Source organism: Mesoplodon densirostris, chromosome 7, assembly GCF_025265405.1.
Source record: "Mesoplodon densirostris isolate mMesDen1 chromosome 7, mMesDen1 primary haplotype, whole genome shotgun sequence".
Taxonomy (NCBI): Eukaryota; Metazoa; Chordata; class Mammalia; order Artiodactyla; family Ziphiidae; genus Mesoplodon; species Mesoplodon densirostris.
Genome location: NC_082667.1, coordinates 120,484,814 through 120,502,622, shown reverse-complemented (window position 1 = coordinate 120,502,622; position 17,809 = coordinate 120,484,814).

Below are 17,809 nucleotides of genomic sequence, written 5' to 3'. Positions count from 1 at the left end.
TCTGGAGAAACCCCTGATTTCCCCGGCACACGGGAGAACCATCTGCACATGGAAACCCAGCCCCGCCGTGGGCTGACTTCCCAGCTCCTGGTTGGGCAGCGACCTTGTCCCTGCTCACCCGGCCGTTGCCTCTCAACTTCTGGCACTGGTTGCAAATGGGGGGCTGGTGTTGTGCCTGGGTCATCCCCCCAGGCCAGCGTGCCAAGAACAGGCGAGGACTCAGCCCAACCGCCAAGGGCCCACGGGCATCTGCAGGGAGGCTCCGGAGTCGCTTCCAGGGAGCTAAGCCCTGGGTCACCTTCCTCTCTGGCCTTGGCCCGTTTAGAAAGGCCAGTCCTGCACCCCTAGTCAGCTGGGGGACAGAGTGCAGGAGACCACTTTCATAGGACCTACAAATTCTAGGAAGGAGAGGAGGGGTGCCGAGCAGGCAGTGAAGAAGGCTGGATGCCTTACATCATTCCTCTATCTATGTATCTCAATCTCTGTGTCTATACTGTTGCCACCATTACTGTGCTCTTACTTCGTGCCATTTTATCAAATCCTCACAACCATTATGTGAGGAAGATATAATCATTACCATTTGCAGGTGAGGCCTAAGAAGTTAAGTTCCTCCACACCCGTGGTTCTCAAACCTTTGCTAACATCAGATTCACCTGAAGGGCTCGTGACAGCACAGAACGCAGAGTTTCTGATTCAGCAGATCGGAAATGGGGCCCAAGAATGTGCATTTCGAACCAGTTCCCAGGTGGTACTGCTGCAGGTCCGGGGCCCGCACGGTGAGACGCAGAGGTGCCCACAGTCTGTGGGGACACAGACAGTGGCCGACCACCTGATCTGTGAGAAGTGCCATGGCAGCGGGGCCATGGCAGGGCCTCGGAAGACCTGGGAGAGACGCAGGGCTCTTGTTTACACAACTTCTGGGCAGGGGCGCGGGTCTTGTCACGTGACAGTCGAGGTAAATGGCACCTCCTCCTCCTCCCATCCCTATTTTTGGAGCACAACTACTCCAGCTGTATCAGCGTGGGTTCCATCCCCACATGTAATTTGTACAGGAAAGTTTGATATAAAATACGAGTAACTCTTTACAGGAGATCAGCTACGAAGAAGGAATAAAGCAGCTCTGAAGACCATCCTGAGGCTGAGTGAGGTAGATGATTGCAAGGGGGCCTCCTCACCACCCCGAGCCTAGAATTCCAACTTTCTTTGGAGCGGGTGAGGCTGAAGCCTGCTGGACGGTGAGAAGTGACTGGGATGCTCTGGGCCACAGGTGGCAGACCGTGGTTGGAGGGCGAGGAAACGCAGGTGGGGACTGGCAAGCTGTGAGCTCCCCACTGGGTTAGCAGGAGACCAAGGAGGGTGGGCTGGGGATCACGGGCCAAGGCTGGCCAGCCCTCCTGGGGAGCCAGCAGGCCGGGGACCCAGGTGGGGACTGGCAACAACACTTGCTGGAAGGTGAGCACCATGGCGTGTTCAGCTCCCACACCTCTGGCAGCCCTGGGTAAGCAGGAAGGAAGCACAGACCCGGGAGAGAGGCCCCTTCCTTCTGCGATGTCCCGCCAGTGCCCTGTGCAAGCTTAACATCATGCCGGCTGGCAAAGAAGTATTTACAGGGCCCGGTTTCATTATCACTGAGTAAGGCAGTGAAGGGTGCAGTTGGAGCTGAGACTCAATAAATGGATAACTGCACATGCCAGCGATCCACTTACTTAGACTACAATGTGAATGGCCTTTTGGAATTGAGAAGGCATGGCGGCCCTGAGAGAGGCATTCACCCCAGTTGGCAAGTGGTTAGTAAAGTTGTCCTTGAAATACTTTCTATTCTGTCTTGGAAAACCCATGGACATTGGCCAGAGGAAGGAGAGGAAAGGCATAGTCTGAAGGCACAGAAAACGGAGAAGATGATGGACTTTCCTAAGAAGCCAATCAGGAGAGAGAACTGCAGATACTGAGGTTTCATCTTCTCAAGAGTAAGTCCCATTGCAGAGAACACCACCTCCTGGGGCCAAAGTGGATGAGAGAAAGCTGTTGCTTCTTGTCACCCTCACCCCTCTCGACCCCTGCCCTCCCCGGCGGCGATCCCCCCGCTGTCCACCCCACTCCGCTCTCCTAGCTCTGCCCCCTTACACTCCCGAGCCCCGTTGCTTCACGTCCCTCCCAGGAGTTTTATGAGGCCCCAGGATGTGATCCGGGGGCCCCACTGGAGGTGATTCTTTGCCCCCGCGTCCCTCCGCTCTTGCTTTGGCTCACGGTGGGTGAACCTTCTGATGCTGCTGGTGCCACAACCATGCAGGCCACAGGCCCTTCCGCCACAGCCAGTGCCCCTGAGGAGGCCTGCTGCCCGGGGCCAGGGCCCCCAAGGTCACGTCTGCCTGAGACGGGTGTGCTAATTCCACGTCAGTGAAGGGGGCCCGAAGCCGCCTGTCCTCCCTGCCCTGGGAGCGGGGACAGAGGAGAAGCTGGTCACCTCTCTCCTCCAACACCAGCTCAGGGACTTGACCAAAACTTAGCCCTTGAGTCCTTCAAGGAGTGGGTTCCCATCCAGGAGCCCCTGAGGTTCACTGTGACAACAGCCCAGGGGTGGCAAATGGGTTTCATCTCATACTTAGCCCCCAGATGTTCGAGAGTAGCTGCCCAGGGCACCTTACTGAGGACCCTCTAGGCAGGTCCAGAACCGGGAGGGAAGAGGGCGGTGATAAATTCCAGCGACCAATGGAAGCGTCACCCTTGAAACTCGACTTGGGCAGCCCCCTGCCTCAGAGCCATGCGCCGTCTGAACCCCCACGAGCACAGCTGGGACCCCTACTGCTCTTAGTTACCTTGCTTTTCCAACAGGAGAGGGAAAGAGAATAAAGCTTGTTTTGACATGAAAACTGATTTTTAAGCCACGTATGAGTTGGAAACACCAGCCATGCAGCCAGCTGGAGGTTAGGAGCACCCAGTTCTTCAAAAGAAGCGGCTGTCTTTTCACTGCATGGAGGCATCACGTTTCTGGAAAGGACACCCAGGTATTCTGACCCACCTTCCTCCTAAATTAAGATGGGTTGTAGCAGGAACTCTTAGAGAACTCTTAGTTCAGGACAGGAAAGCAAATCCCCTAAGTTGGGTCTAGAGGTGGAGGTGGTCCCTGAGGAGTGCGTGTCACTGTCCTCCTGCAGCTGACGCGGGACAAAACGCCAGGAGGAAGGCCGGACGATGGACATGAACTCCTGAGAACCTGGTTCCCACAGGCTGGAAGGCAGGGAGGGAGGCGCGGCCCTCACTCAGCTCTTCTGTCCTTCAGATCACGTGGGCCAGTCTGAGCGCTCACTGGGCTCCCTGGGCAACTCCCTCTGGGTCTGGTTGTTCCTTGATCACATTGGGAAAGAACTTGCTCAGATCGCAGGAAGGATGTTGGGAGCCAGTCCACGCAGGCACTCAGCATGGTCTTCACCAAATCGGCTGAGAGGACAGATTCGTCCGACTCGGGCTGGGGGCTGGGGCCGGGGCCGGGGCCGTGGGGGGCGGGGGGGACGAGGCGCTGCCTGTCCTCTTTAGCTCAGGGTCTGACCCCGCTGCTCTCAGCCTCTGGCCAGAGCCCGCATCCCCCCGCCGCTTCTGTCCGGCGCCGTCGGCTGGCTCTTTGCTCAGCGCCCGCGGGCGGAGCCGCCTCGCCCGGGGGGCCGCGCGGGCGCCGGCTCTGCACCAGGCTCTTCCCTGGGAGGACGGGCCGCGCGCCCCGAGGGGAGGACACTGGCCGGGGCGCGGGAGGCCCGGGTGCCGTGGTCCGGAGGCGCGGAGAGGGCGGCGCGGGCGGCTGGGCCGTGTCCCGACCTCCCGCGCCGGGCCCGCCTCCTCGCTCCTCTCCGGGCCCCGTCGGCTTTCGGGCGTAGTTTTAGCCGCGGAGTCAGGGACGAGGGCCTCGCCGGGAGTCCTTTCCTCAGGCCCGTGTCCCGGCAGCGGGGAGCAGTGCGGCCGCCTCCCCCTCCCCCCGCCCGCGCGGCGGCGACCCCGAGAATGGCTGCTTCCGTGGACGGTCCCCCGCGGAGGGCGCTCCCGCCCGGCCCGGAGAGGCGCGCGGCGGCGGGAGCGGGGCGTCCTCCCCGAGCTCGGGTTGGCTGGCTGCGTCCCGCACACAGGCCTGGGCTCCGGCCCTGACGGGTCAGGTAACCTTGCCCTCGCCCTGACCCCATCTCCAGAGACTACGCCGTCCCCCGGGCTCCCCTGTCACTCAGATCCCTCAGTCATAGTGTTGGAAGGTGCCGTCTGTTTCCCGCTGGGACTCTGCGGGGCCAGGCCCTCTTAGTGTGGACTCTGAAGCCAGACCGTTGGCATCAAAATCGTGAATCCACCCTCCCAGCTGGGACTCTGGGCCCCACCTATCACTTCTCTAAGCCTCACTTTCCCCACCTGTGAAATGGGCACAAAACTTGTCATTGCGTCTCCTCCATCTCCTCTTCCCCCTCCCCTCCTCCCCCTCCTCCTCTTCCCCCCCTTCTCCTTCCTCATCTCCTTCCCCACCTTCCCCTCCTTCCCCTCCTCCTCCTCCTGAACTCCCCCCCACCCAGCTCCCAGAGGCTCGGTCCACAGCTCTCCACTTGGACAGCTGGCACGTGATCTCCAGGTAGATGGTGCAGGGAGTTCAGCTTCAGGCAGGCAGCTTTCAGCTGTAAGCCTGGGCCCTGATGAAGTGAATGTTAATCATTAATATAATTTCTTTCCAGAGAATCATAAGATTTTACAGCTGGAAGCGGCCTTAGAGAATCATTCTAGCCCACATGTTACACTTGTGGAAACAGAGGGCTGTTGCCGTCCCTAAAGTCACAGGGCTTGTAGGCTAGTAGCTGACTGTGCTGCGGGCCCCACTACCCCAGGCCCTTCCCCTAAACCCAGTCCAAGCTTTTGAGTTTGTAAAAGCATCGCCTAGATGCGTGAGTATAGCCCAGCCCTGCAATATCACTCTGGGTGGACAGACCTCTCCCCTGGTGATCCAAGGAAAACTGTAGAAGGAATAAACCAACCCTAACAGTATTAATAATCGTTATTACCCCAATGCTGCCACCACCGCTTCTGTTTTGTATCCTGCACTTTTTTTAACCTCTTAAGTACTGGCCCTAATGACAAATGAGGAGAAGCCAATTTCAGCAGACAGGGTCTCCCCAGGGAGCTCAGAGATGCTCAGGCTTCAGGCAATGGGGTCTGGAGCCAGGGCCTGGGCTACTGGGAGACCCAGAGCCCCATGGTGATGCTGCAGGTGCCTGGCACAATTTGGAGCCTAATGAAAACCAGAAGTGACCTCGTGGACTTGTCTTTGCCAGCCACTGCCAGAAGACTCTGTCCCCATTAAGTCGTTCAGTCTCTGAGTCTGATACCTGGACTCCCAGCCTCACGTGACTTGGTGGCAGGGTCCTCAGGTTTGGTGACCTGTCCCCCCACCCCCCAGCTCTGGGCCCGGGCAGTTCCAAGGGAATGGCCAGCCCTGCTCTGAAGCCTGGGCGGCTGGGAGGCAGAAAGGTCTTTTCTTGAGGCTTTTGGAAGGAAGGAGAAGTTCACGGCCGGGGTGTTAAACAAGGAAGGCTGAAAGGAGAGAGTCTGCAGCAGACAGACACACACCGGGGAAGCGCGGTGAGGAGAACGAGAGCGAGATGAAGCCGGTGCAGCATCTCTCCGGCCCTGGCCCTGGCCCTGAGCGGGCCCCTTCCACACTCGGCTTTCTGATCAGACGATCCTCAGAGAGGCAGTCCTCGACTCCAGGACATCTTCCGGAAGCTGATAACGAAGATGGCGCTGGAAGCCTAGTGGCTCTGAGGAGAGGGGAGGGCACATGGGGACAGTCATTCATCTCCAAAACTTGCAGGGCACGTCTCCTGGAAACCAGACTCAGGGCTGGGCCGGGAGGCCGGAGGAGCAGCCCGCACCCCCAGCCTGGTCCTGGGCCGCCCCTGCACTTCCGGCGGGGGGCGGGGGCGGGCGAAGGGGAGGCGCACAGGCTCCTCCCCCAGAACTCCCCGCCCGGGGCCCCAAGGTCGTGTTGCTGATGGAGCCACGTGTTTCAGTGATGAGTGGGAGGAAGAGCTCCCTCTCCTTGCTGTCCTTGTCTCCTCTCTCCCGTGCTCTGTGCTCTGATGACCTTGAAGAGCCTCCTGTTCCTTCTGTCCCAGTTCGGTTTCCATGGGAACCGGAGTGGCAGCGTCATCTCTCTGCTGAGGTGAGATGCCCCCAGGATGCCATGAATACCCAGGAGAAAACTATCAGAGAAGAATAAACCATCTCAGAAATTACCCTGCAGGGCCCTTCCTTATATTCAGCTTCCGTCTTCTCCTGAGTTAGGTCTTTCGTTTTGCGTCCTCGACTTCAGGGAGGCCGCGGGGAATGGGCATTCTGTTCCATTTCATCTGGATCTTTGGTCCTTAGCAGCTGTCCTGCACCTGGTTGGTGTGATAATTACCTACTTAGTGAATTCATGGGTGAGGGCCGTGATAAGATGAGGTAATGTGATGTCCTCTCGGTAAATCCGGATGATAAACCACATGTGGCTCCTTGACGTCTGTCCTCGCTCCAAATCTGCCATCTGACAAAGTGACTTCATGACAGAGTCATGAACTGCTGTAGATATATTTCATTTGAACGTCTCAAAAAAGCCAGGGGTACATTTAAGAGTGGTCACTTACAGTCAAGCCGATTGACAGCCCCTGGACTTTCTAGAATGGGCCGTGGGCCGCTCAGCAGGTCCTTGGACAATGGGACAGATTCGGAATGAGCTGTCTCCTAACTGTGGTTCTTATAGAGCTGTTGAGAGCACGGACTCTGGAGCCAGTCTGCCTGGGTTCAAATCCTGGTTCTGCTACTTAGGAGCTGAGTGAACCTGGGCAGGGCACTTAGCCTGTCTGAGTCTCAGTGTCCTCATCCATAAAATGGGACAATAATGGATTCTATCTCATAAGTTTGCTGTATTAAAAGAATTAATACATGCAAAGTGCCCAGAACAGTACCTGTGCATAGCAAGTCCTAGACATCTTATTATTATCATTATTATCCTATTTTATTCATTCTGAGATGTATTTTTTCCCCATTTTGACACCTCTGAAATCTGAAGGGTTTTTTTTTCCTGTCTTCTGGGAACATAAAATATGGTGTGCCTTACAATGGATTGTGTTTCAGATTCAATTAAACTCATTATTATTGTGTTGTTATTATCCCATCTCTAGCACAGTCTCTGGTCAATAACGGGCACCATATACTTTTGCAAAGACTAAATAAATTCTCTCTAGGTCTTCCCTTCCTGGAGTCCTAGTAATGAAAGGTTTGCCATTGTGATCATCAGTGTGGGCTCAGCTGAATCAGGCAGACAAACAGCACTGATACTAGAGGCGCAATCCTTTCCTTTTCTTCTCCTTAGCCATCAGGACAGACATTCTAGCTGGTCCTGCAATGTTGGGGAGGTAGGGGATCTCAATCTGCATCATTCTGACAACCAGAGGGAGTTTTGTGTCTGTTTTAGACAGAGTTCTCTAGAGAAACAGAATCAATACGATGTGTATTTAGGTTTATTTTAAGGAATTGGCTCATGAGATTATGTGGCTGGCAAGTTCAAAATCTGCAGAGTAGGTTGGCAGGCTGGAGCCCCAGGAAGGAGCCGATGTCCCAGTTCAGGTTTGCTACAGAATTCCTTCTTGCTTGGGGGTCATCAGTCTTCTGTTCAGGCCTTCGTCTGATTGGAGAGGCCCACTCACATTATAAGGGGCAATCTGCTTTACTCAAAGTCCACTGGTTTAAATGTTAATTTCATCCCAAACACCCTCACAGAAACCTCCAGAATAATGTTTGACCCAATATCTGGGCACCTTGGCCCAACCAAGTTGACGCATAAATTCACCATCGCAATGACTTATAAGGGAGATTCCTGGTGTGAAGGGTGTGCATTTGTTAAGACCATCTTTGCCTTGGAGAGCCCACCCCTCCTCCCTTGGGAAATCCTGAAGGGCTCGTCTAGACTTTACAGTAGTATCTTCTGTTGTCCCCACCACAGTCCTGCACCATAGGCAGGAATAACTTCATTTTTCAAAAGAAGACAAAAAAAATCTGAATCTATATGTCTTATTATTAATAGTAGATAACTCCGGGAAACTAGAAAATGCCTTATTCAAATCCAGGTTTCTCTGACTTTAGCTTTTGCTTGTCAAGGATACTAATAGTTTTTACTGTGCTATTTCATTATTATATTTAACACTGATGCTTACTGTGTGTCAGGCCCTATTCTAAGCACTTTGCATAGATTCCCTTTCTTAATTAACTCAATTTCCTAACCTGCCCCTAGAATTCCGAAGACAGATGTGACAAACAAGTCATCTGAAGGTGAGAAATGCCTGTGGTGGACATTGCCTAGGCGTGGCCACGGGCAGGGCTCTTTGCTGCCTCTCTCCTGCCAAGCTTCTTCCCTGCTATTTTCACTGAGCAACTGATTAATGCCTGTGCGGGGTGGACATGCCCACGGCCATGGTGTTCTCACCTCGTCAATTCTTAGCACCTTCTAATGGCTTCTGAGATTAGCTCCTATCTTAGTTTGCCACGTTTGATGAGGCCGGGGAAATAGACAGGAACCAGGGATGCTGTCAACACCCCAGGCTCTCCGAGGTCCACCATCCTGCTCTCTTGTTTTGCACTTCTTCTTAATTGCCAGTAGCTCAGCCCTACCATCCTCCTGAGAAATGAGGACCTTGTTAGCAGGACATCCGTCTGTCTCTGAGCATCACTTAAGGGCTGGAGTCCTGATGTGCATAGGGGAGCTACTATGAGGTTTTCTCCTTACCTTGACTCCTGTATGGGTTCATTTTGGCAGTAAAAATCCCCTTTATCTTTCATGTTAGGTCAGAGGTTGGTGTTGAGGGAATCAATAAAAGAAAGGAAATGCTACCTTGATGAACAGGCCAGCCGGTAGGTGTTCGGCAAATCCAGAGGACATGGGTCATCATTTGGTGTAAGTGATGCGTGCCGCAAAGCCCCTGGGCATTCAGTGGGACGAGGACGGAGGTCAGGTTGGGGAAGACGAAAAAGGGGTGCTAACTTCCTCTGGGCAATGAAGGAGGAACAGGATTTTAAAGGGACGAAGGGGAGGGAGAAGGAGGTGATGGGAAAGCCCGGGAAGAGCGAACATCTCTCGGAGACGGATTGTCCACTGTGCTGCACGTCCCACCCTCCCTTCTTTGGGATTGTCTGTTGATGATCTCTTCACTGCTGGGCCTTGTCTGCTTCTCCTCTTTGGTTGATGTTTCCCATCAGCCTTTAAATACACTAAGTTTGTAGCATCTTAAAACAGTAGCACACAATCAAAACTCTAAACCTGTCTTCCCCCAATCCATTTCTCTCCAGACGCCCACTGCCCTACTTACCACGGTCATCCAGTGGCTCCAGCCCAGAATGAGGGAGTCCGTCTTTACATCTCTCACCCTACTCTGTCCACTTCTCTCATTCCTTACTAGGTCCTGCCAAGTTTAACTCTTAAATATCACCTGAAGCTGCCCACTTCTCTTTATAGTGAAGGTTAATTTTGTGTGTTCACTTGGCTGGCCACAGAATATCTAGATTAAACATTGTTTCTAGGTATGAAATTAGCATGTGAATTATTGGACTCTGTAAAGTAGACCGCCCTTCCCAATGTGAGTGGACATCCTCCCTTCCATGACGGGGGTTAATTAGAGCAAAAGGCAGAGGTGGGGGGAATTTACCCCTTTTTCCTGCCTCACTGCTGAGCTGGGACACCTTGTATCATCCCCTCCTGCTCTGGGGCTGGGATCTAAACCACTGGCTCCCTTGGTTTCCCAAACGTTGGACTCAGACTGAATTATACCACCGGCAAATGGCAGATTATGGGACTTCTCAGCTTCCATAATCACATGAGCCAATTCCTCATCATACATACCTACATACATACCTACATACATACATTCATACATACACACTCTCCTATTGGTTCTGTTTCTCTGGAGAGCCCTGATTAATACAGATGTGGGTACTGACAGTGGTTGTAAAGGAACAGAATTTGAAGGATGAGTTTTCTGAATTGGTTGTGGGGTTTCTGGAATTGGTTCTCTAATTTGATTAGATTTAAAATGCTAATCACTCTATTTCCAGTAGTAAAGAGAGCACTGATAGTCCATGACATGAACTGTTTATGGAGATGTGCAAAATATCTTCACTGGATACTCCTAGTCGATTAAGAAGTAAGGTGACCAAGATACTCCTAGTTGAGGAAGAAGCAAGATGCTGGGTGACCGTGTATATACTTTTGATTTGGAAACCATTTTTGGAAATGCATATAATAACCTTAGGTGGCTGCTCCTAATGTCACTGGACAAAGTGGCAAAAGAAAAGGATGAGATCAGGAATTGGAATTCCCAGCTCCAGTGCCCTAGGACCTGAGAGTATCCGGGTGTGCCCCGATGACACCCGCAGCTCCCGCTGAGACGGCTGAAAGTCAAATGCAGATCTCTTCCTGTTGACTTACTATGCAAAGTGATGCAAGTTGACTTACAATGCAAGTGGCTGACTTACTATGGAAGTTGAACTCCCAGCCTCCTAGGGTGTCTGCTGTTAAAGTGAGGGCATTGGCTGGGGAAGGACGGGATCCTGAGTTGGGATGGGGACCTGTGGGAAGATCATGATGAGGCTGGGGACATTAATCTCCTGAATTCTGATAATGTCATCTTTACCCATGGAAGAAGACTCGCCACCCCAGAGGCATCCTCACCCCCATCTGAGGGGATTAACCCTGCATTGTCTGGAGGAACCGTGATGGCCTCCCCTGAGGCAACTGTCTTGCAAGACAATACTGATTCTCTTCCTGCAAACCAATGCCCCATATATACACCCACACAACACACACGGCAGAACCTCCTATGGGTTCTGTTTCTCTGGAGAGCCCTGACTGATGCACACGTCTACTGATTTACTTATACTCCCCTAGTCCAAGCGACCAGCATCTCCTTCCTGGACAAGCACATCTCTTCCTAGCCCACTTCCCCACATCTGTTCCCACACTTCCTCCATCTCATTCTCCACACTGCAGTCAAACTGATCTTTTAAAAGTCACAAATATAATTTTTTACTCCCCTGTGCAAAACCTGCCAGCAGGCTCTTTTTTTTCTGACCAGACCCCTGCACGTGGCCTGGAGGCCTGGCGGGGCCACTCCCAAGAGCCTCACCGGGCACATCCCACGTGACACTGGGGCTCACACCTGCCCATTCCTTCAACATCCCAGGCTCCCCCTCTTCCTGGCTTTTGCACAAGCTATTCCCTGGGACGTTTTCTTCTAAACCTTTACCTAACTCATTCCTGCTGGTCCTTTGGAGCGCAAGTCCAGTGTTGTGACCTTGAGGAATTGGTCAGTGACCGCCGTGCCCAACAGCCCTCATCCTCCTGCTATATGTTCTCTCGCAGCCCTCAGTCCAGAGCAGACCTCAAAATGCTTATTCAACACTCGTTGTAGAATCACTTTTTGGAGTCCCCCCTCACCCCAGAATGAGAACTTTGGTCTTGCACACACCAGGCCCTCAGTGACCCCTAGGGCACCCGACCACTCTCTGCTGTTAGCTTCGCCCTCCAAACCACGGATCTGCCCGCTGCACTTTCTCACCTAAAACTCTTCAGTGGCTTCAATGACCCACAGCTCTACTTGTCAGCCTTTCCACTTGGATGACGGGGGACTAGGAGGCCCCATAAGGCCGCCAGTGTCAAGCATGACGTTTTCTTGAAGTTTCATGTTGTTGTTTAAAAATGCATGTGAGGTCTGCATTCCAATCTATAGTATCCATTTGCGAAAAAAAAATTGTGCTTCCCTACAAAAACCTGCAAGAAAATGGATGCTCCAAGCACTTGCCTCGCCCTGACCATGGGGCCTTCACAAACCACCATGACCACTGTGCACTCCCAGAAATATGAGTCCCGAAGTCTGAGAATTGCTGCTTTGATGTCATTCATCACAGATGATGTTGAGGCCCAGCCCCATGCCCGTGGTCCACTTCTGGGTTTTCCACAGATGCAGCAGACAATCTCTACTCCTGCCCACAAGTTCTTGCTTCTCTCTGCTTCTCTGCCTGAGAGGTTTTTTTTTTTTTTTTTTTTTTTTTTCAATACAATAAGAGCTTGCTCAGCCAGTGTGCAGGGCAGCCCAACCCTGAAAGTCTGGGGATTGAAAAACCCCAGGGCCACCCTCAACGGATGAGGGAAGAGCGTTGGTGTGTGAGTCCCCTCGCCAGCTTCTCTCTGTGGGCCAGTCGTGGGCAAGTAGCATCTTCCAGGAAGAATGTCCCGGAGATGTGTGGGGAGGGATGGTCCTGAGAAAGGGGAGACTAAGCAGAAGTGGGCAGAGGGCCCCCAGGTCACTGCGTGGGTCTGCAGACTATGAAAGGAGGGGGAGAGGAAGGAGGAGGGGCAGGAAGACCCCCAGACTGCGGTGCGGCTTGGAGAAATTCTTGGGGGCCCCGGGGAGCAGGGTGTGGGAGTGGTGCTCACCGGGGAGCCTCGCGGACCCAGCAACTGATTGCCTGCCTGCGGAGCTCCTGGTTTTGGGTTTGAAAGCTGAGGCAGAGCCTGGAGTCACCTGCAGCTGCAGGCTATCAGCTACCTGCATGCCTCCAGCGGTCTGTCATGATGGGAAATGATGACGTCCTTTTGCAGAGGAGATGAAGTGACTGGCTCTAGAACATGGGCAAGCTGTAGATCCAGGGCTTGACTCCAGGTTCTCTGGCTCCAGCGTCCGTATGCTTTTATTATTTTTTAATTAATATTTATTGGAGTGTAGTTGACTTACAATGTAGTGTTAGTTTCAGGTGTACAGCAAAGTGAATCAATTACATATATACTTATCCACTCCTTTTTAGGTTCTTTTCCCATATAGGTCGTTACAGAGTGTTGGGTAGAGTTCCCACACTATACAGTAGGTCCTTGTTGGTTACCTATGAGTGTGTGTAAGTCAATCCCAATCTCCCAATTTTTCCTTCCCTGCCTTTCCCCCAGGGTCCTACGCTTAATCACGAACCTGTGAGGCCTTGGAGAAGCGGTCGTGCCGTCCAATGTGCTGAGCAAACAGCAGGATTGGGAGCTACAGGAGGTGGCAGCCCCACGGTGCACGTGCGGCGGGCAGCCCGAGGCCATCAGCATCCGGGCATTTCAGAGCCCTCAGAGCCCCGGTGGATCTCCCAGGTCCTCTGCTCACCTCGGTGACCACGGACAGTTCAGAAGGGCAGGGTCCCCAGCACTGCTGCAGCCCTAGAGCACTGTGTCCCAATCAGCCCCACCCCAAAGGCAGCACGTGCCCCCAGGGCCGCCCCCTGTGCCTTCGCCCGCCACTGCCCTGAGTGAGAGGACAGGGGACCCCCACCCCTCCAAGGTCAACAGATGGTGGCAGCTGAGCAAGCAAGGAGGTTGGAGGGACCTGGTGGGTCTCTGAGCACAGCTGGCCTCTGGATGACTCCAGTCTGCGGAAGCTGAGCCCTCCCTCAGAACCGTTGCCCTGTGTGAAGGAGCAAAGGGGATCTGAACCCTGTTGGCCAGGAGGGGCCAATGCCTGGCTGCCTTGCACCAGGGCAGGTAGTTATCACTGTTCTCCAGCAGGGAAAGAGATGCGGAGGTTTAATGTGCCTGAAAAGGTTTTTCTCTTTCCAAGATGGTGTGCACACTCCCAGTTCAGACAGAGACACTTCCTGCATTAGCACCTCTTGCTCCTCCGCTGTGTGACATTTAAAGATAATGGTGAGATGTTAATGCAACCATAGGATATTAATGTTTGTGCATGGTTTTCTATTTATAACTCTCACTGAAATCAGTGAGTAAGGCAATGGTTATTATAATCAATTCAAAGGTCAGTAAGGAAAAACTGTGCTAAAGAATCGTGAATTAATGGTGGCTGCGCATCTTGGAGGAGTGTGTGTCTTGTGTATCTGTGTTGTAAATGGGTGAATGAAAAAGTCACCATCTATTGGGCTTTTTCTAAAACGTGGCTGAAGGATTTTGCTACAGAAACTTGAAGCACAACTCTCCTGCCAGTGAAGAGTAATGATGGGTGGTCACCCTGGAAAAGAAAGGCATGACTCATAACACACGAAGGCCGTCTTTAAGTGAATAAAACGAATAAAGTGGAACTATTTGGGACAGTTCATTGAACTGCAGTGGAGGCTGCTTCTGGATTACCTTCCAGAACAGGCTATTCTAGGCATAGTGAATATAAATTAAGAGAGATGGTGTAGAGTGAGAGGCAGTAATGCAGGAATCAAATCTTATATTATCTATTGATCAAGTTCTTCGCCCCTGGTTAATTCCTTACGTTTTCTTCCCTGATTCTCATACTGCAAAAGAAGCCCTTTGTTTGATTCAGTATACCTTTCTGCCCACCAGCTATTTCAAAGGATTCAACAGTCTGTTCTCCAGTTGATGTGAAAATGCAAATCTGTAAAGAGACTATGGAAATTTCACTCTTTTAAGCGAGCTACCTGTCAGACATCACAGTAAAAACCAATGAGGTGACATGAGTTTAAAAGAATGCTTCAAAGATGAAAATAAGGCATTTAAATGGGCAGTGGAAATCAAAAGAAGTTGCAAAGCTGCAATGTAAAAAAGAACTAATTAGGAGAGAAATTCAGAGCAATCTAGACCAGGCAACATGCAAGAAAGAAAGCAAAATAGGCCAGATTCAGAGGGAAGGGAAGAGGTTATCCACGTGAAACCCAGGAATCCTCTTGTTTGAAGATGGGTCCTCTCTTTTTTGGCCTTCCCGGGAGCTGGCATGCTTGGGAACAAGCAGGTCTCTGTGGTGGGAACTTTGAAGAATGTGCTCTGCTTACGGGATGGATAAATATTGGGTCCTTTTGTGTTCTCACCTCATGGCTCTTCCATGGGTTGCTTGCTCAGCATCTCCATGGAATCCTGTGGGCTCTAGAAGCAGTATTTGTGCGTGTCTGTGGGAGGGTTCCCTGAAGTTATCATCCCGTGGAGTGCTGGAGGCAAGGGGCCCTCAAAATCTTCTTCTTCTTCCTGGTCCAGGAAGATCCCACATGCCACGGAGCAACTAAGCCCATGTGCCACAACTACTGAGCCTGCGCTCTAGAGCCCACGAGACACAACTACTGAGCCCACTTGCCACAACTATTGAAGCCCACGCTCCACAACAAGAGAAGCCACCACAATGAGAAGCCTGCACACTGCAACGAAGAGTAGCCCCCGCTCGCCACAACTAGAGAAAGCCTGCACAGCAACGAAGACCCAACGCAGTCAAAAAAAAAAAAAAAAATCTGCCAACAAGTGGCCTAGTAGTTAGGATTCCAGACTTTCACTGCTGTGGCCCCAGGTTCCACCCCTGGTTGGAGAACTGACATCCTGCAAGCCACGCAGCTTGGTGGCCAAAAAAAAAAAAAAAAAAAAAAAAAAAGTGAAAAGACAATAAATGCTGGAGAGGGTGTGGAGAAAAGGGAACCCTCCTACACTGCCGGTGGGAATGTAACTTGGTAAAGCCGCTATGGAGAACAGTATGGAGGTTCCTTAAAAAACCAAATATAGAACTAGCATATGATCCGTGAGCATGGTTATTTAAGAGGCGATTTGGAATGTGACCATGACATTCGGTGTGTGCACACAAAGGGCTCCTTAATGCACGTACTGATCAACCACGTTCTTACTACCAGCAGCCTCATGTCCTCAGCCTTGGATTTCTCCACTTACACTGTTGCCACGGGATAGAAGAATGATGTTCAAAGTACCATGTGCCCACATTCTCATTAATTCCTCCCCTGTGATTTAGGACGTTTGTCTTCACTAAGAGAGTCGAGGTTATTTTAGTAGCAGTTTCTGAGTAAAGGTAAATAGTTCCTTAGAGAAAAAGTCTGCAACATTTCTGTTTCTGAAACTCCTTCCTAGGTATTTATCTGCCGTATAGAAGCCAGCATGCTTTACAGCTGCACCTAAGGGTCCAAAGGGATGCCCAGTGCATGCATCTCACCCTGCTTCTCTGACTGGCACAAGCAAAGACTGGACCTTCTGGGCAAGGTCAGTTTTCTGAGGAAAATGTTCAGATTTTTGCATTTTACTAGAAACCTGTGTGTAGTTCTCCTTCCTCGAATTGTAATCCAGGCTTGAGTGGCAAATGTGTTTATTGAGGGGGCTTTTCTTGCCCCCTGACTTGGAGTTTCCCTTCTGATACTGAACAGTCTTTGCAGTACGATCCCCAGCAAAGAGGCATCCCTGCAGGTGAACAGCCAACCGTTCCCAGAACTTCCTGGCCTTTATATGTGTTTTGTATTCCACATCACCACCATGAAGGCCATCTCACCCTCAGTATTACCAGGTGCTTTTGCCCAAGGCTAATTTACCTGCTATGGCCTTGGTCACATGCACTGATCTGCTTGTGCTTACATATGGACTGAATGGTTGTGTCCCCTCCAGATTCGTATGTTGCAATCCTGACCCCTAATGTGTTGGTACAAGGAAGCGGGGTCTTTGGAGCTGACTAGGTGATGAGGGTGGAGCCCTCACAAATGGCATCTGTGCCCTTGTAAAAGAGACCCTGGAGAGCTCCCTCACCCCTTCCACTGTGAGAAGATACAGTGAGAAGACAGCCGTCTACGAACCAGGAAGCAGGCTCTCATCAGACACCAAATCTGCCAGAGCCTTGATCTTAGACTTCCCAGCCTACCAAACTGTGAGAAATAAATGTTTGTTGTGTAAGCCACCCAGTCTGTGGTATTTTTTTCATAGCAGCTGGACCAGCCTAAGCCATGCCTGGTCACATGGGTGGGCCACAGAGCCAGACAAGGAAGATGCTCCCACACATCAGTGCTGCATTTCCTCCACAACTGAAAATACCGCGTCCCGTCCTAAATCAAAGCCCTGGAGAGCTGTTTTATCCTTTCAGAATGGTTTAAGTGAGGGACCTTTCGTTAACCTATTCCGTAGATCTGAACCGTTCAGTTTCCGTCGGGTGGGGCTGGAGCAGAAGGGAAGCCAATTGTAAAGCCTCTAATGACAATCTCGGCAGAAACCGTTGGCCTTCACTTGAAAATCCTGAAGTCCTGTGCCCATGTGACACATCCCAGCCTCCTCTGCCCCTCCCCCATCGTTCAGTAAAATCAATCCTTTTGCTAATTAATGTGATGAATGAAGACCCCAGTGCAGGGGCTCGCTGCACTGGGTGCTTTTCGACGCTCATTATTATTATTATTATTTTAACATCTTTATTGGAGTATAATTGCTTTACGATGGTGTGTTAGTTTCTGCTTTATGACAAAGTGAATCAGCTATACATATACATATGTTCCCATATCTCCTCCCTCTTGTGTCTCCCTCCACCCTCCCTATCCCACCCCTCTAGGTGGTCACAAAGCACTGAGCTGATCTCCCTGTGCTATGTGGCTGCTTCCCACTAGCTATCTATTTTACGTCTGGTAGTGTATATACGTCCATGCCACTCTCTCTCTTCGTCCCAGCTTACCCTTCCCCCTCCCTGTTTCCTCAAGTCCATTCTCTACGTTTGCATCTTTATTCCTGTCCTACACCTAGGTTCTTCAGAACCATTTTTGTTTTTTAGATTCCATATATATATGTTAGCATACGGTATTTGTTTTTCTCTTTCTGACTTACTTCACTCTGTAGGACAGACTCTAGGTCCATCCACCTCATTACAAATAGCTTAATTTCATTTCTTTTTATGGCTGAGTAATATTCCATTGTATATATGTGCCACATCTTCTTTATCCATTCATCTGTCGATGGACACTTAGGCTGCTTCCATGTCCTGGCTATTGTAAATAGAGCTGCAGTGAACACTGTGGTACATGACTCTTTTTG